At 40.2% G+C, this 18,919-nt stretch overlaps 1 pseudogene; it reads left to right on the forward strand.

Annotated features, from left to right (window-relative positions):
• Positions 1-18,919, forward strand: part of LOC125485044 — a 92,178-nt pseudogene that overhangs the window by 61,802 nt on the left and 11,457 nt on the right.

The raw sequence follows: 18,919 nt of genomic DNA on the forward strand, positions 1-18,919 counted from the left end.
TGACGTTTCGGGCCTAGAAGGGTCTAGGCCCAAAACGTCAGCCTTCCTGCTCCTCTGATGCTGCTTGGTCTGCTGTGTTCATCCAGCTCTACACCTTGTTATTCCAGCCCAAGATGTCTCAGTTACTGAAAAAGATAATTTTCCCTTGTCATGTTTTAGTAAAAGCAAATTTAAATCGAATCTTTAGTTATTTTAAAGGGTGTCTTGAGCATTACTGCTGCTTATGCTTACAACAATGATTTTCTATCTCTCCTGTTTGGGGAGTCCTCTGCAAAGATTGCGATACCTCTAGGACCTTGTGCAAGTGACTGAAATACTTCATCAGCTATCTGAAAGAAAGCAGAATCACAATTAAACCCAAAAAGAAATCCACGTCTACTGAGTCAATAGATGCAGAACAAATCCAGACATTGACTATAGGGTTTCTGTGGATATTAAAAATCCCAGTTTAAAACCTATCACTCACAATTTGGGTATTTTAAACTCAAGGAAGAAGCTCTGCAGCAGTTGGGAAACTGGGAGGAGCTCTGTGCTGCTCCTGGGTGTGAGAAACGGAGTAGGTAGAGGATCTTAATTATGTGAGAGGCTAGAAATCAGGTTTCTGATGGCGAGATGAAAATGTGCAAGTAAGGTCTTGGAACTTTAAAGGCGGCTGAGTTTTTGTAGGGTTGCGAACAGAAAGCCTTTTTGCATTTATTTGCATGCTATCAAAAGGCCAGTTCACCAGTATTATGTTTGCTTTCACAACGAAGTTTTGAGTAATTTTTAAATTCATTTATAGGATGTGGGCATCACTGGGTGGACCAGTATTTGTTTCTTGTCTCTAATTGTTCTTGAGAAGGTGGTGATGAGCTGCCTTCCTGAACAATCTGCAATCCATTTGGTGTAGGTTCACCCATAATGCTTTTACAAAGTGAGTTCCAGGATTTGACCTAGTGACACTGAAGGAATGTCAATATATTTCCAAGATGGCAGAGTCAGTGGTTTGGGGAGTTGTGGAGTGGGGTTGGGGGTGGTAATTTCAGGTGCTGATGTTCCCATGTATTTCGTGCCCTTGTCCCTCTGGATGGTAGTGGCCATGGATTTGGAAGGCATTGTCTAAGAAGTCTTGATGAATCTCTGTATGACATCTTTTAGATGGTAAACACTGCTGTTACTGTGCATCAATCATAGAAGGAGTACATGTTTGTACCAATTAAGCTGACTGCTTTGTCCTGAATGATGTCAAGCTTCTTGAGTGATTTTGCTGCTCCAGTCTTTTAGGCAACTGAGGAGTATTCCATCGTATTCCTGTCTTGTGCCTTGTAGATGGTGGACATGGGGCTTTGGTCAGTCAGGAGGTGAGATATTCGCTGTAGGATTCCTAGCCTCTGCCCTGCTTTTGTCACCACAGCATTTATTTGACTAGTCCAGTTCAGTTTTTAGTGAATGGTAGCTCCCTGGTTTTGAAAATGAGCCATGGTTAAGGCAATGAATGTCCAAGGGAAATGGTTACATTCTGTCTTCTTGGAGATGGTCATTATCTGACACTTGTGTTGTGTGAATGTTACTTGTCACTTGTCAGTTTAAGCCTGAATATTGGCCAGATCTTGCTACAATTGGGCATGACAGCTTCAGTCTCTGAAGAGTTAAGGCTGGTGCTGAATATTATACATTCATCAATGAGCATTCCTATTTCTGGAGGGGTTGTCATTGATGAAACAGCTGAGGATGGCAGTGTCCTGGACACTACCCTGAGGAACTCCAACAGAGCTGGCCTGGGACTGAGATAACTGACCTTCAACAACCACAACCATCTTCCTTTGTGCAAGGTACAGCAAAGGGCCTCTCCTGGTTCCCATTAACTTTCATTATTTTAGAGCTTCTTGATGCCACACACGGTGAAATGTGGCGTTGATGTCAATGGCAGGTACTCTTTCATTACCTACAGAGTTCAGTGCTTTTGTCTATGTTTGAACCAAGACTGTCATAATGTCAGAGCTCCCATCCCTCTAACAGACTAGTTCACATCTGCCAATTGGAAGGCGAACAGCTCTTTAATCTCAGCACTGTCTCCAAGAATGGTGGGCACTGCTGGGACTGCACCGTCTCCACAATAGTCCTATGGATGCCAACCTGGATGTAAGTGAGTTGGGTATTCAAGGGCTACATGAAGCGGTGGGAGTACTGGGATGGCAGGAATTATGCTATCAAGGGCATACCTACTGTGTCTTTGAGGATAGCCACAACATACCCTATCAAGAGGCACCCTTGCCCCCCTCACTAAGCCTGAAAGGTCACTGCCAGGGTATAATTGGTGACCACTCTACATGGCAGAGGTCCCACCCATTGCTGCCAAAATGCCAGCAGCGGCAAGAAGGGGATATTAACAGGGCATTAATTGGCCATTAAGGATCTCTATTAAACTCCTGTGGGTTGGCTGCCTTCCACTTTCCCTGCCACTGGTAAAATGCCAGCAGCAGTGCAAGGCAGTGCATCCACCAGACCCTGACTTTCTTCCCTATTTCTCGCACTTTTTCCTACCCCCAGCTAACACATAACAGTGCCAACTAAGCTTTAATCAGCGGAAATGTTATTCCTTTAAGCATTAATATGCATCACCAGAACTGCAGCATATAAATAGAAGTGTATCTATTTCTGCTTATTGTAAGTTGCAGAGTTAGATCTCTAAATCTTAATCTCTTTTTATTTATAGGACATCAAAAGGATTGTTAGTTCTTTGCCTGGAAAACTGAAAGATGCAATGCCAACACTAGAAGATGATATCAGAAATGCAGATGACATAAACAAGTTACTGGCATTAATAGCAAACATTATTTAGCACTGTAATGAACAGCCTGACACTCAAGAGGTTGCTATTCCAGATAACGGTCAGTGCATATGATTACTTTTATTTTAAAATCAGAACTAGGCCATTTAGGACTGAAATGATGGAGCAATTATTCATACAAAGAAATGGAAATCTGGAATTCTCTCTCTGTCTGTTCACCCCCACCTCCACCCCAAACTGTTACAGCAAAGACAATTAAAATTTCAAAACTGAGTTTTGTTCAGTCAGAGTGTTAAGGGCTATGGAAACTAGGGAGATAGGTGCATTAAAGACCACTCTATCCTTTCTAGACAGGAAGTGAGCTAACTCCATGTTCCTACATTCTGAATGAACTCATAGCTTTCTCCCCAGGGAGTCAGAGATGGGCCTAAGTCAGGATCATCGCCTTCTGATGCAGGCCCAAGCTGACAACAGAGGTGGTGGACGCTGAAGACCTGTCCCCTTTCACAGCGACACCGTGTTGTTGCCTCTAAAAATTTGTCTTCCATGTAGTTCTAGCCAATCTGATTTGTCCAGTCAATATGCAGATTAAAATCACCCATGACAACTACAGTGCCCTTCTTAGGTGCCTCTATTATTTCCTGATTACACTTTGTCCTACAACAATTCTACAAGGACCGATGGATGACTCCCACCTTTTCTTTCCCTTGCTATTCCTTACTTCCACCAAAACTGATTACATATGTTGATCTATTAAACCTGTATCACTACTCACCACTGCATTGATACCATTCTTAATTAACAAATTACTTCATCTACTTTTTCTTTCTGCCTATTCTTCCCGAATGTTGAATACCCTTAAATATTGAATTTCCAGTCCTGGTCACCTGTGAGAGCAATCAAATTATATTCATTTTTTTGTATTTGTGCTCTCAACAAATTTACCTTATGTCAAATGCTGTGTGCAGTCAGAGAAAGACGCTTAAGCTTTGACTTTTTACCATTATGACTTACTCTGGTTTTAATTTCTACTGGACTCTTCTGTGTATATGTGTGTATATTTTCTACCCTTCCATGTTACACTTTGATGATCATTTGCGTCTCTGCTACCCTGCATCTCTGCTCTGTTGCTTCACTTTGATTTTTTTTAAACCCTACCCTCCATTAATTTGTTTAATACCCTATCTACAACCTTAGTTATACAATTAATCATGCCACTGGTCCCAGGGAACACTGGGAATAACTGGAACATGATTACATGGAGATACAAAGGATAAATTGAATAATCCTGTACTCCTGACGTGGATCAAAGGTACAAGTTTGTGCAGTTGCTTCTCAAAATTAACTCCAAATGGTTCAGGCTCCATGCTGGGAACACAAGATTGCTGAATAAACTCTGCAAAGAGTTTAAGAACTGGACTGCATTTTCACAATGCACAGAATACATTTCAAAGAACTGGTGCAAAATTATCAATTTAAATATATTTCTGATATATTTCCATAACTCATTATTAATATAGCATGTCCTATCACAAATAGCAATCATTAAGTTTACATTGCTAGTCCATTGCATAGACCGTGAAAGGATTTGGTAGGGGTTGTGTGCTGAGGCTTGCAGAACTTTGGTTGTCAATCTACTGCCAGCATTTTGAATGTCAGATTTGGATCAAAGTGTGTGATGTTGAAGTATCTGTTAAAATGTGTTTCTTCACAAATGTGTACTTTCTGTCATGTTTTCTTTATAACTCAAAATCACTGAAACTCCATAGATGTATTTAAGTGTAAGATTAACAGTGAGGGGAATTGAGGAATATTTCTGTGCTGTAGACCTCTAGGACTGTACATAGCAACACCCCTCCTCCCTTCCCAACATGATGGATAATGCTGTGTTTCTGGAAAATGATCCTTCAGCTGCCAGTAGTCCTGATCAACAAAATGAAGATAGCAATTCCATGGTCAGCAATCCTGAACAAACTGAAGACAATAATTCCATGTGCAGCGATCCTGATAAAGAAACAGATCAAATGATGAAACACTTCTTACACTATGTGAGTCTTCTGCTTAACTATGTGGAAACTGAACTGCAGGAGATGGGGCTAAAGACATTTCAGAATCCTTACACTCAGATACATGCTACAGATCAAGTGCAGAAGATAATACAGTTCATCAAAGCAGTAGTTAGCTCTGCAGATGGTAACCGCAGTACTAAGAGGTATGGGATACCATTACTGATATTTCAGAAATACATGTATTATACTATTGAAACAAGTTTTTAAAACTGATGGTGAGTATTTAGGAATTCTGAATAATTGATTTGTGAGTGATTGTGGATATAATAGGAATGCCCTTTTCCATCCCTGAGCCCTTAAGTATGCAAGTTCATACATCACTCATCCCTATTGCTTTGCGGAAAAATCATTCATTATAAATCATAATTGCAATTTATTGTTATTATTCATTTGTTAATTAATTTCACAAGCAGTTTGTACTTTATTGGACAGGGAAATTACATACAGAAATAAGAAAACAAGCCCTCTTTCGAAAGGTCTCCCTCAGTGGTTCATTTATATTGGCTGGCTCCTGGTGTTTGTCACAAGTAGTGTCTCGGCATTCTTTACCATGCTTTATAGTTTCGATTATGGCAAAGAGAAGTCCATCCAATGGCTCAAATCCATGATTGTCAGCTTCATCGAAAGTGTTTTCATCATACAGCCATTAAAGGTAATAGCAGAATTAGCAGATAATGGAAACTACCCCATAAATGTGGTAAAATTGAAAACAATTATCAATCAAGCGCTGATTCAAATGGTATCGGGATTACTACCTCGAAGAGGTTATCAAGGTGGCCAGCTGAGCTCAGCTAATTCAACAAGATCAACTTGTGAATGGAAGATGGTGATGGGCAAAAGCAGAAATTCCGTTTTTATTCCAGACAGATGTCTGGATCAAGTGTAGCAGTGAACTTTCCCACTGTGACGTTGAAAAAGTCACATTGTGATTCACTTTGGGATCTCCTATATTCCTGGGCATACATGGAGATCCTTGGGAGCATTACAGTGTCTGTGGTGGGAAGGTGCTGATGCTTAGAATTCTCTATTTATGTTAAGATTTTTCTAATGCTAACAAGTGCAACTGCACAGGTCTTGGGGACAGGCCGAAGAAGCCAAATAAGTCCTTCCTTCAAAAGTTTGATTTAATCCCAACCCGGTTGTCAGAGCACCTGATTCAGGATGAGGGGACTCTAGGTATGGCCTGGGGTCATGTAGATGGTCTAGGACCGGAAATTCCTATGCTTCTGTCATCATATCAGGACAAAGTACTAAAGGAGGGCATGGAATTATGTCCTTGATCGGATGTGCAGTTTCAGCTAGTAGTTTAAAATAGAGGTTTCAATGAAATCTACCAGGTAGTTTCAATCTTTAAAGAACAGCGCCAATGCTAATTGCCTTTTATTTCGGAGACATTGTAACTAACTTGTCTTAATTGCCTTTCTGTTAAGGTTTTACTTGTTGCTGCCTTCATTGCTCTTATTGTCAAAAAGATTGAGGGAAATGAACATGAAGAAAGCTACAATGAAGACTTGCTTTCTACCATGAGTAAGTTTACCTAAGACAAGGAATTTTCTGATGATAGGCCTGGAATGAAGTGTATCCACTGCAAGTGATTCAGTGAATCATAATGTAGAGATACAGTTGAATTTCTTCCAGATATAGCATATTTAGTGGAGATATGCAGACCTCCATTATTATGTTCTTGACAATCTAAGATCTGAACATTCCTCTACTCTCCAGTGCAGGATAGACATGGCAACTCAGATGGGAGGCCAATTTTGCATGATTATGCCAAGTTAGATTTTCCTTCTTTTGTCCCAACATGCAGTGCTGGTGACTATGCCATGACTGCCCTGCCACATATAACGGAGAGGAGGGACACGGAAACTCACAATCCCAATACTTTACCAGCATTCTGCTGCTGGCACAAAGGAATGGAAGGACAGAGATGCTGGTGGTCCTTAAGGGAGTGGCAGAAGGTCTGTCATTGCACCTTTTTCATAAAATCACAGAATGATACAATACAGAACAAATCCAATCGGCCCATAGTGTTTGTACTAGCTCTTTGAAAAAGCTTTTCAATTTTCTTATCCTATAGCCCATCAATTCTTTTTCCTTCATATATTTGTCCAATTGCACTTTGAAAGTTTTTGGTTGATCATCAATTGTTTTTCCTTCATATATTTATCCAATTGCACTTTAAGTTTTCGGTTGATTCTACTTTCAGCTCATGCGTTCCAAATCATAGCAACTTGTTGTAGAAAATCATTTCTCTTGATATTGTCTATGCTAACAAGTCAATGAAATGCCTTTTCAAAGGTGATATGATCAGCGTCAACTGCTCTCGTGAACCCTCACCATTTCTAAAACAAAAAATTCAATCAAATTCGTCAAACATAATTTTTCCGTAATATGTTCACTTTCAGTTATTAAACCATATTTTTCCAAAAGACTATTATATTGTCTTTGATCAATCTTCTTAATGTTTCTCCATCCCTGATGTTAGGCTGACACACAGGGTTAATCCCTGTTCCCTATTTTGAACAGAGTGTAAAATTTGCAGTGCTCTTGTCACTATTTTCATATCTGGGTAGATTGGAAAATTATGTTTAAAACATTTCTAATTTCCATACTTCCTTCCTCAACAACACAGGGAGCGTCTCAACCAGACAGGAGGCACACATGTAAAACTTGCAAATGACAGGTACAGGTCTGAACTGATCCTGTGTCTCTTTATTTCAGTCATTTCCTTTCCTCCATATATTTTTTAACCTCTATAAATTCTCTATCATCGCCCCTTTTATTGTGACATCAGTTGCATCCTCTTCTCCAGTAAAGACAGATGCAAAATTCTGATTTAGTGACTTCGAAATTTTTTAGTAACTTAGAACTTTTCAGTTCTTTACTTTATTGTATACAGTTTAATTCTGTACTGAATTATGAATGTGACATAGACAACACCCTTCTTTTTCAGTGTCATTTTCACTTACATCTAAGGAGCTCTATCTTTGAATGCGCTTACCATTTCCCTTCGTGTCAATAAGTCTGTTTGGCATCCAAAGTTCCTCTGCTTTGAAGGATTCCATTCCTTAAGCCCCAAAACTCAGGAACAGGAGTAGGCCATTCAGGCCCTCAAGCCTGTTCCACCATGCAATGAGATCATGGCTGATCTATGGCCTAACTCCATATACCTAACTTTAGGCGATATCCCGTAATGTCTTTCATAGAACATAGAACATTGAACAGTACAGCACAGTACAGGCCCTTCGGCCCACGATGTTGTGCTGATCTATTATCCTACTAAGATCAAACTACCCTGCATACCCTACATTTTACTATCCTCCACGTGCCTATCCAAGAGTCATTTAAAAGTCTCTAAGGTACCTGTCTCCACTACCACTGCCGGCAGCGCATTCCACACGCCCACCACTCTCTGCATAAAGAACCTACCTCAGACATCTCCCCTACACCTTCCTCCAATCACCTTAAAATTATGCCCCCTCATAATAGACATTTCCGCCCTGGGAAAAAGTCTGACTATCCACTCTATCTATGCCTCTCATCATCTCGTACACCTCTATCAAGTCACCTCTTGTCCTTCTTTGCTCCAATAAAAAAAACCCTAGCTCCCTCAACCTTTCCTCGTAAGACCTGCCCTCCAGTCCAGGTAGCGTCCTGGTAAATCTGCTCTGCACCCTCTCTAAAGCTTCCACATCTTTCCAATAATGAGGTGACCAGAACTAAAACAACACATCTATCTCAGATTTAAAATTAACAACTGATCCAGCATCCACTACCATTTGTGGAAGAGAGTTCCAAACATTCTTTGTGTGTAGAAGCGCTTCTTAGCATCTCTCCTGAATGGTCTGGTCCTAATTCTCAGACAGTGCCCTCTAGTTCTAGATCCACATGTCAAGATTAAATTTAGTCTTCTGAACTTTGGGACCTTTCTGTCCAGTAGATAAATGGTATTGTTTCTTCCAGTATTGCAGTGTGTGGCATGCTGTACCCATCTGTACTTTCCTGATCAGCTAAACTTGCCTTTGTTGCTGAGGTCCCAAAGGGAGCACTCTATGCAAGAATACTGAATGCTGTCTTAGGAAGATCGGTTACAGTGGGGAGTAACTGCACCTGATTGATATCCAATGGGAAGAGGAATATTCAATTCAATGTCTTTCATTTAAACACTTAACATTTATGAGTGCACAACTAAATGTTCTGAGCTCAAGTGAAATGTTATTTATTTCTAAAAATTATGTCACTGTTTCTTTGAAGTGCCTGCAAACAGAATTTGTTTTAAATTTAAAACATGTCATCTTCAGTAGCATGAAATAGAATTCCACTGAAATCCTCAGAATTTAATTCATTGCAACCACCTGATAGATATCATCCAGATAATGTTTCCCACTGATTGTAATTGAATGAATTGAGAGTCTGTATCATATTAACATGCACTGAAAACAAAAACAGCAGTCAAGGTATAATGAGAAACAAAAACAGAAATTGCTGGAAATGCACAGCAGGTCTGGCAGCATCTGTGGAGAGAAATCCAAGTTAACGTTTTGGTTCTCGTGACCCTTCCTCAGAAGTTAACTCTGATTTTTCTCCACAGATGCTGCCACACCTGCTGTGCATTTCCAGCAATTTCTGTTTTTATTTCTGATTTACAGCATCCGCAGTTTTTTTTTCAGTTTTTAGATATAATGAGGTTTTTCAACTGATAATAGTGTAGGTTTCAATCTCCTTTAATTATACCTGGATTTATCAGCTTTAGTCTGGGTATGTCATTCATCATAAGGCTCAAATGGTGAATGTCTGAGGTGATGGTATTAATGATCAGGAAAGTTATTTATTCCAACAGGAAAGAGCAGCCCAGGAGTAAAAAGATAGCCTCAACACTCTGACAAACTAGTGCATTCAGAAGGCCCACCACTACAGACAAAATTATATGGAGTCCACTATGGAACTGAAGTATGAAGAAGCCCCAACTCAGTAGTGAGGATAAGAAAAATCACATGCATCCACACTTCGATTTGTCTTTATTAAATTCTTTGAAGTAAAAGTTAATATGCTGTAATCAAGAACAAAACGTTGTTCCAAAATGCTGTACCTTTGAAATTGCAGCTTCACAAAATATTTGGTGTGTGGTAGAAATTCTCTTAATTGTGTCATTACCACTCTAGTCCTTGCCTACAAAGTCCAGGTCTGAAAGTTACAGTTTCCATAATGATTATGGGGCTTTCAAAACCATTCCAGGAATTTCAATCCAAAACAAAATGGGTATTGTGGTTACACAACATCATAAATGTCAGGAATGCATTGTAAGTGTACGAGAAGTATCAACCTGAGCATAAATGAGGACAAATATCAGTCATGTCAGTGCCTATGTTATCGTCTCACTTTGAAACATCTCCTACGTCCACCATTTCAACCAATTCATGCAAAGTGTTTTGTTAGATGAGGATCTTGATGTGATAACTCCCAACTATACAAAAAGGTCAGAAGCTGGTACTTACACGCCGCCATCTCTGAAACATGTGGAGAAAATGAAAGCACTGCACCTCAAAGAAAAGAAAATGTACGGTTTTATTAAAGATGTAATTGGTATGTAAATATACTTTCTATTTATGATTATAAATTGCAATAATTTTTCAGAAGGAAAGATTAAATCAAAGGTTTGAAGGCCAAAATTAGATAACTTGGAATTACAGACAATTTACAGAAAGAAAGATTTGCATTTATATGGTGTTTTCAATGAAATTAGGAATCATAAAGTGCTTTAAGCCAATGAAATGCTTTTTAGTGTGTAGTTACTGTTGCAATGGAGGTAACAATGCAGGTAGTCAACACAAATCAAACTATCACAAGCAACAATGTAATGCTAATTAAATAACCTGATTTTTTTCTGCTGATTGAGAGACAACTATTAGCTAGGACATTGTGAAGAATTATCTTCTGTTCTTTGAAATAGTGCATGGGCTCTTTACAATCTGTTGGTCAATGTAGGCTCATATGAGGTTTAATCATCCAAAAGGTGGAATTTCTGACTGTGCAGAGTGAATGAAGAGTCATCTAGACTCAAAACATTAGTTTGCTCTCTCTCCATGGATGCTGTGATTTCCAGCATTTTTTGTTTTCACTAGTAGTTAAGGGGTGTGGAGAAACCCAGAGTGAGGCATACCTTGTGGTGGAGGACCTCCAAATAGAAACACACTCCTTTCCCAGTCAAGGAGTAAGATGTGGTGGGCTTCAAATGGGCCTCTCTCCTCTGCCCACTGCGGAAAATTTGTGATGATGTAGATTCAAATCCGTAAGTGGCTGCATAATGATCTCACTTGTCCTGAGGGAATGTTGACTTTGCCTTTATGGTAGCCAAGGGAAGAACATTTGTCAAGACATCTGAAGAGCAAATAGGTACAGACCCCAAAAATCCAGCTGTCCAAAAACTGGACATTTTTAATATTCAATTGAAAAGGCGATGACTTACTTGTTTTACAGGCAAACAGCACACTAGGCATCACATTCTGAGGTGCATGTCCACCTGCAATATTGCTGTAGGCATCAAAAGAGAACCAGGATCTGTGCCTCAAATAGATATCATGGTCTTTGCCTCAGCCACTAAGAGACCATATCTTATTGCTCAAACTCCCTTTATACAATTAAGTTGCTCTGAATGAAGCCATCACGGATGGTTTGCATTTTAAGCAGCATCTTTAAAGAGATCACTGTTAGTCTTTACCAGAAAAGAATACAAAGCTAGGAGTTGACGTATGTTCTAATCAACCTGTTCAGAGATGGTATTACATGCCTCTGGAGCAGGTGAGACTTCAAACTAGGCCTCCTAGTTTGGAGTAGGGACACTAGCACTGCACCACAAAAGCCCTAAGCTAGGAGTTGAATGAATGCACTAATATCACCAGCAGCTGCTGTTCATTTGCTGCCCCAATTTCTCATCATTACCTTCACCTCCTTCCTGGTCACTGACTCACCTTTCTAGATCAGCCCACCTCTACCTGGGAGTCACAGCAACCTGAAATTGAAATAGTCTTTGACAGTTAGCTATCTGGGGATATCAAGCAGGCAAATGAGGTTTGCCTATTTGACCTTGGTCTGGTTACAGATCCCCTATCGAAAATCTGGAAGTCTGAAGACCAATGTCACCATGGTCTGAGAGTGTCAGACTTGTACTGCTTTGCTTCAAAATGTCATGTGATTATTTATGTCCACCTGAACAGGCAAATAAGTCTGTGGTTGAAGCCCTCATCTGAAAGATAACACATTCTCCTTTTCTCCTTCCTACCCCACGGACAGTCTCAGCCTTAGATGTCCTCTTGTCGATGATGGAGCTTTAACCCGACACTCTCTAAGTGTGCTACTAACTAATGAATCTAACGTATGGGTCGCATACAGAGAGAGTGGGAAATATATGGAAGAAGATGCATAGTGTAGGCAAGACTGACAGTAAGAGAGAGAGAAAACACGATACTGAGGAATCAAAATATCTGAAGAAAAGAACATTCAGGGAGAGAAAAAACTGAGAAAACTGGAGACGATTGAAAAAGAAAAGAAATAGAGAAAAAGAATTTAGAGAAAGAAACAGAGAGGCAATTGCAGACAGTGACACCAATGTACTGTTATTTTGCAAAAGGTCAATTTGCTGGAATTTTGATCATATCTTCTATATTGGAGCTGAGTAGATTATGCAAATATTAATTGAAATACTAAATCAGGCAATTGTTAAAAATATGAGTATTATAGAATCGGGTGGAATGTTGTTCTTTCAAATGTGGCATTGGTTGCTTGAATGTTTAACATTTTACATTTTGGCCAAACTGTTGCTGCTTTAATCACTTTTGTGTATTTTGTCCACTTGTTGATGACCAGAACGATTCGATGAATAAATTAGAATTTATGAACCACAGATATGTAATAAAGTAGAATTTTCCACCCATACTAGTGACATTTTGATTCTTGAATTAGTATTACCTACATGATAAAATGAAACTAGGTTCTTTGATTTCTCTCATACATTTTTTGCTCATTCTAGCTCATGTGGGGTTCCTGGTGGCGTTGGCAATTATTGCTTATGGACAGCGAAGTCGTCATTCATTTTATTTAAACAACGTTCTCAATGATAGTTTTACCAAGAAGTTCAATGGATCTCTGGCTGTTAACGACTTTTTTATCTGGGCTGATGAAATCTTATTACCCAACTTATATGGGCCATATGAAGGTAATCCTAAGATAATATTGAAAAAGAAATATGAATCCATGGTAAACATGTTGTGGATATATTTGTGTTGGTCCTTAGATTCTCAATCCAAAATTTGCAAATTTGAGATCCAGCATTTGACCTGCTATATTTTTTTAATATGTTTAATACTTTTTAATATATTTGGCTCTAGTATCTTCCTTTTCTTTTGTTGTTTCCTGTGATGTAGATATCACTGGTACGGTCAAAATTTGCTGTCTATTCTAATTGCCCTTAAGAAGGTGGTAGTGAGCTGCCTTCTTGAATTACTGCAGTCTTTTGTCCTCAGGAATAACAACTGTGTTGTTAAGGAGTTCCAGGATTTTGACCTAGCAATAAGAAAGGGTCAGTGTTACAGTTCCAAGTCAGGATGGTGTATGACTTGGAGAGGAGCTTACCGACAGTGGTGTCCCCATGAGTAAGCTGCCCTTGTCCTGGATGATGTAGGATATATGTATGGGAGCTGTGGTGAGTTGCAGCAGTGCATCTTGTGTACGTCACGACCTGCTGCCGCTGTGATGGGTAATGGAAGGAGTGAATGTTTAATTTGGTAGATATGGTGCCATTCAAGTAGACTGCTTGTCTTGGATGGTGTGAAGCTTCTTCAGTGTGGTTAGGAGCTCATTTATCTAGAAATTGGAGAGTATTCCATCACATCCATGACTTGTACCTTGTAACTGGTTTTTGGAAGTCAGGAGACAAGTTACCTGCCTCAGAATTTGCTATCTCTGACCTGCTCATTCAATCACAGCATTTATATGTCCGGTTCAGTTCAGTTTCTTGTCAATGGTATTTGCCCAATCCAAGACTCAATGTTGTGCATATCTTGCTCCCTATGAACATGGTCTGCTTCAGTATCAGAGGAAATGCAAATGGAATGAATGTTGTGCAATTATCAGCAATTATATCTTCACTTCTAAGCTTGTGATGGTGGGAAGTTCATTGTAAAAGCAAACACAGATGGGTGGTCCTAGCACATTATCCTGAGGAACTCTTGTAGTAATGTCCTAGGACTGAGATGATTGACCATAATCATCATGTATTGTGCTGCGTATAGCTCCAACCAGAAGAGAGACTTACTCGATTCCATTGACTTCAATTCTACCAGGGGTCCTTGTTTCCACACTCAGATAAATGGTGTCGCGATGTCAAGGGCACACACTCTCAGCTCACCTCTTGAGTCTATGGATTTCGTCCATGTTTTGACTAAGGTAGAGATGACGTCAGGAGCTGGGTGGCCCTGGTGAAATCCAAACTGAGTCTCAATGACAGATTGCTGTGTGTAAGTGACTCTTGTCAGAACTGTCAATGATATTTTCCATCACTTTACTGTTGATTAAAATGATGACCATATTGGATTTTTTTCCTTTCTTTTTGTGGACAAGGACATACCTAGGCAACTTTCGACATTATTAGATAGATGCAAGTGTTGTACTGGAACAACTTGGCTCGGGGCACGGCTAGTTTTGGGGCTCAAGTCTTCAGTACTTTTATCAGATTGTTGGCAGGGCCCATTGCAGAATGCAATGTTTTCAACCATTTTTAGATGGCGAGTGGAGTGAATCAAATGGACTGAAGATTGGAATCTGTCATTTTAAGGGCCGAAAGAAGATGCTGAGATTGATCATCCATTCTGCACTTCTGGCTTTAGCCTTGTTAATATGTCCAAAATGTTTGTAATGCTGGCAATATATTATGTTAATATGTACCATGCATACTGCATAATGTGTCTAAAAAATATAACAATAGGGATCATTTGATATTCATTCTCTAAGTCACCATACTAAAAATTGCAAGTGAACCTTCAGAGTGACCTGAAAGTCAATGTGTATTTTCTAACCAGGATTTATCACTGATGGGAATTCAAAGTTGCTTGGAAGTCCTCGCATTCGACAGGTCAGAATAAAACCTGCTCCTTGCCCTGTGCCAACAAAATTGGTGGGTAATATTAAAGAGTGTCGTGCTCCTTACTCCTATGGTGATGAAGAAATGTCGGACTTTGGAAATAAGGGGAATTTCAGTGTGAACACAGAACCCCTCTGGACAGATTCTGCCTGACATTATCAGAGTTAGTCACGGCTGAAAGGATATCCAGTTTGGGGAAAGCTCACTCTTTACCTAGGAGGCGGATTTGTGGCTGAGTTGGGAACAGAAAACAAAACTGCAGCAAGGTAATTACTATTTCAAAGAAAGAAAGTAAAATTAAAGCATTCTATTTGTGTGGAATGTCAACTATGGAATGAGAAATACTATCTGTATACTTCTACTGAAAGACATAAAAACATAGGAAAAAGGAGCTGGGGTGGGTCATATGATACCTCAAATCTGCCCGACCATCAGTCTTGACTTCAACTACACTTTCTGCTCAGTGTCCCACAACCTTTGGCTCCTCTAGAATTCAAAGATGTGTCTATTGCAGCTTTGAATATATTCAATTACTCACCCACTGCAGCAGTCTCGGGTAGAGAATTCCGAAGTCTGAGAGACGAAGTTCCTCCTCATCTCTGTCTTAGAGAAGAGACCCTTTATTCTAAAACAATGCTGCTAGTTCTACATCTTCCACAAAGGGAAACATCCTTGCAGCATCTACCTGTTTGAACCTTCATACCCTCCAATTATTCCTGGCATGGCGGAGAGCTCCAAAGACCATGCCCAGCACGTGTGTCAATTGGTGCATGCGGGCCCTCTGAGCATCTACATGGCTGCGCAGCTTAAAGGGAACATTGGTTCAAACCATCAGAATCTTGTGTTTCAATGTTGAAACTTTGGTCCTTGGTTGAGGGATCAATGACCGGGGCATTAATTTAAGGTACAGGGCAGGAGGTTTAGATTGGAATCTCGAACTCCCTACCTGTAAAGGTGGTAGAGGCAGAAGCATTTAGATGTACACTTACAATGTTAAGGCATAGAAGGCTGTGGGCCAAGTGCTGGAAAATGGTTGTTTTTGACCGCTGCAGATTTGATGGGCCGAATGGCTTTTTATGTGCAGTAGATCTCCATGACTCTATGTCTGTAAAAAAATCATCTCTCATTCTTCTGGACTCCAGTGAGTGTACAGCCAATCAGATCAACCTTTCCTCATAACAATCACTTGCAATAATCTGAGACAACAAGGTGCAGAGCTGGATGAATACAGCAGGCCAAGCAGCATCATAAGATGATCCTTTCTGCTCCTATGATGCTGCTTGGCCTGCTGTGTTCATCCAGCTCTGCACCTTGTTGTCTCAGATTCTCCAGCATCTGCAGTTCCTACTATCACTTGCAATAATCTGTCTTACTGCCATCACACATTGAGCCAGAGAGCTGTACAGCATGGAAACAGACCTTTCCGTTCAACTCATCCATGCTGACCAGATATCCTAAATTAATCTAGTTCCATTTGTCAGCCTTTGACCCATATCCCTCTAAACCCTTCCCGTTCATGTATTCATCCAGATGTCTTCAATGTTGTTATTGTACTAGCCTCCACCACTTCCTCTGGCAGCTCATTCCATACACGCACCTGCTTCTGCATGAAAAAGTTACCTCTTAGGTCCCTTTAAAATCTTTTCCCTCTCACTTTAAACCTATGACCTCTAGTTTTGGACTCCCTTACCTTCGGGAAAAAGACCTTGACTATTCACCCTATCCACGCACCTCATGATTTTATAAATCTCTATAAGATCACCCCTCAGTGTCTGACACTCCAGGGAAAATAACCCCAGCCTACTCAGCCTCTCCCTATAGCTCAAACCTTCCAACCCTGGCAACATCCTTGTAAATCTTCTCTGAACTCTTCTAAGTTTCACAACATCTTTGCTATAGCAGAGAGACCAGAATTGAATGCAGTATTCCAAAAGTGGCCCAAACAATGTTCTCTAGAGCTGCAACATGACCTTCCAACTCCTATATTCAATGCACTGACTAATAAAGGCAAGTGTACCACATGCATTCTTCACCATCCTGTCTACCTGCGACTCAACTTTCAAGGAACTATGAACTTGCACCCCGAGGTCTCCTTACTCAGCAACACTCCCCAGGACCCTACCATTAAGTGTGTAAGTCCTGCCCTGATTTGCCTTACCAAAATGCAGCACCTTACATTTCACCTCACAATTGTTCATTGGTTTGGCATCTTCACACCATGGGCTGTAACAGTTAACTATTCCTTATACAATTTGATCATCCAATGTGCAAATACACTTGCTGTATTTTACACCTACAGAATGCTTTGCCTGAATCTGAATTACTAGAAATCAAGAGGTTTTACCTTCATTATTTACTCAAAATGCTCCAATTGCTTTGAATAATTGACATGTCCACACGAGAATCCTATTGATAACAACTACATTTTTAACCAGAATGAGGACAGTTTTTCTCGTAGAATCATAGAAAATAGAGGTAGGAGTAGGCCATTCAGTCCCTCGAGCCTGCTCCCCCATTCAATGTGATCACAGCTGATCATCCAACTCAATATCCTGTTCCAGCTTTCCCCTCATATCCTGTGAACACTTTAGGCCTTAGAACTATATCTATCTCCTTCTTGAAAACATTTTGGCCTTAACCACTTTCTCTGGGACAGAATTCCAGGACATTGTGAGAAGTTAGGGAAGAAATTGTGGGGCCCCAGCAAAGATATTTATATCATCTACAGCCTCGGGTGAAGTGCTGGAGGACTGGAGGTTGGCAATGTTGTGTCTTTATTTAAGAAAGGCTGTAAGGAGAAGCCTGGGGACTATAGACCTGTGAGTCTGACATCAGTGGTGGGTAAATTGTTGGAGGGGATTCTGAGAGATAGGATTTACACTCATTTAGAGAGGCAAGGAATGATTAGAGATGGTCAGCATGGCTTTGTGCATTGGAAATAGTGTCTTACAAACTTGATTCAGTTTTTTGAGGACGTAACCAAAAAGATTAATGAGGGTAGAATGATAGATATTATCTACTTGGACTTTAATAAAGCCTTTGACAAGGTTCCACATAGTAGACTAATTAGTAACGTTAGATCACGTGAGATTCAGAGGGAGCTTACCAATTAGATACAAAATTGGCTTGACAGTAGGAGACAGAGGGAGGTGATGGAGGGTTGTTTTTCAGACTGGGGGCCTCTGAACAGCGGTGTTCTTCAGGGATTGGTGCTAAGTCCACTTTTGTTTGCCCTTTATTTAAGCAATTTTGATGAGAAATTAAGAGGCATGCTTAGTAGGTTTGTGGATGACACCAAAATTGATGATATAGCCTGAAATTACTCCACAGAGGCTGATATCCCGCCACCAAGTCACCCTTTATTTACACCTGGAGAGTCCTTAACACTGATCCAGCTCCCTCAGAGCCAGCCCTCAGAGTGATCAAGATTTCTGACATTCCTGTTATAATCTATCAGCCAGAGCTCCCTAATTGGATCAGATTAGCAGCCCCAATCAGGGAACTCATATTCTATGAGGTCCACCTGGCTGACCTTATTACAATCAAAGTCAACAGTGAAGAAGGTTATCTAAGATTACAAAGGGACTTTGATCAATTGGGCCAATGGGCTGAGGAATGGCAGATGGAGTTTAATTTGGATAAATGTGACGTATTGCATTTTGGTAAAACAAACAGGGCAAGATTTAGAAAATTAATTGCAATGGTAATGGATTTGCGTAGTGTTCTAGGACAGAGACACCTAGGGGTTCAGGTACATATTTGCATCACAGGTAGACAGGGTGGTTAAGAAGGCGTTTAGCACATTTGCCTTCATTTCCCATTGAGTACTATCATTGAGTATAGGGGCTGGGACATCAGGTTGAGGTTGTACTGGACGTTGGTGAAGCCACTTTTTGCGTACTGTGTATAGTTCTGGTTGCGTTGCTACAGGAAGGATATTAT

This window comes from Rhincodon typus, chromosome 15 (assembly GCF_021869965.1).
Source record: "Rhincodon typus isolate 14 chromosome 15, sRhiTyp1.1, whole genome shotgun sequence".
NCBI classification, from domain to species: Eukaryota; Metazoa; Chordata; class Chondrichthyes; order Orectolobiformes; family Rhincodontidae; genus Rhincodon; species Rhincodon typus.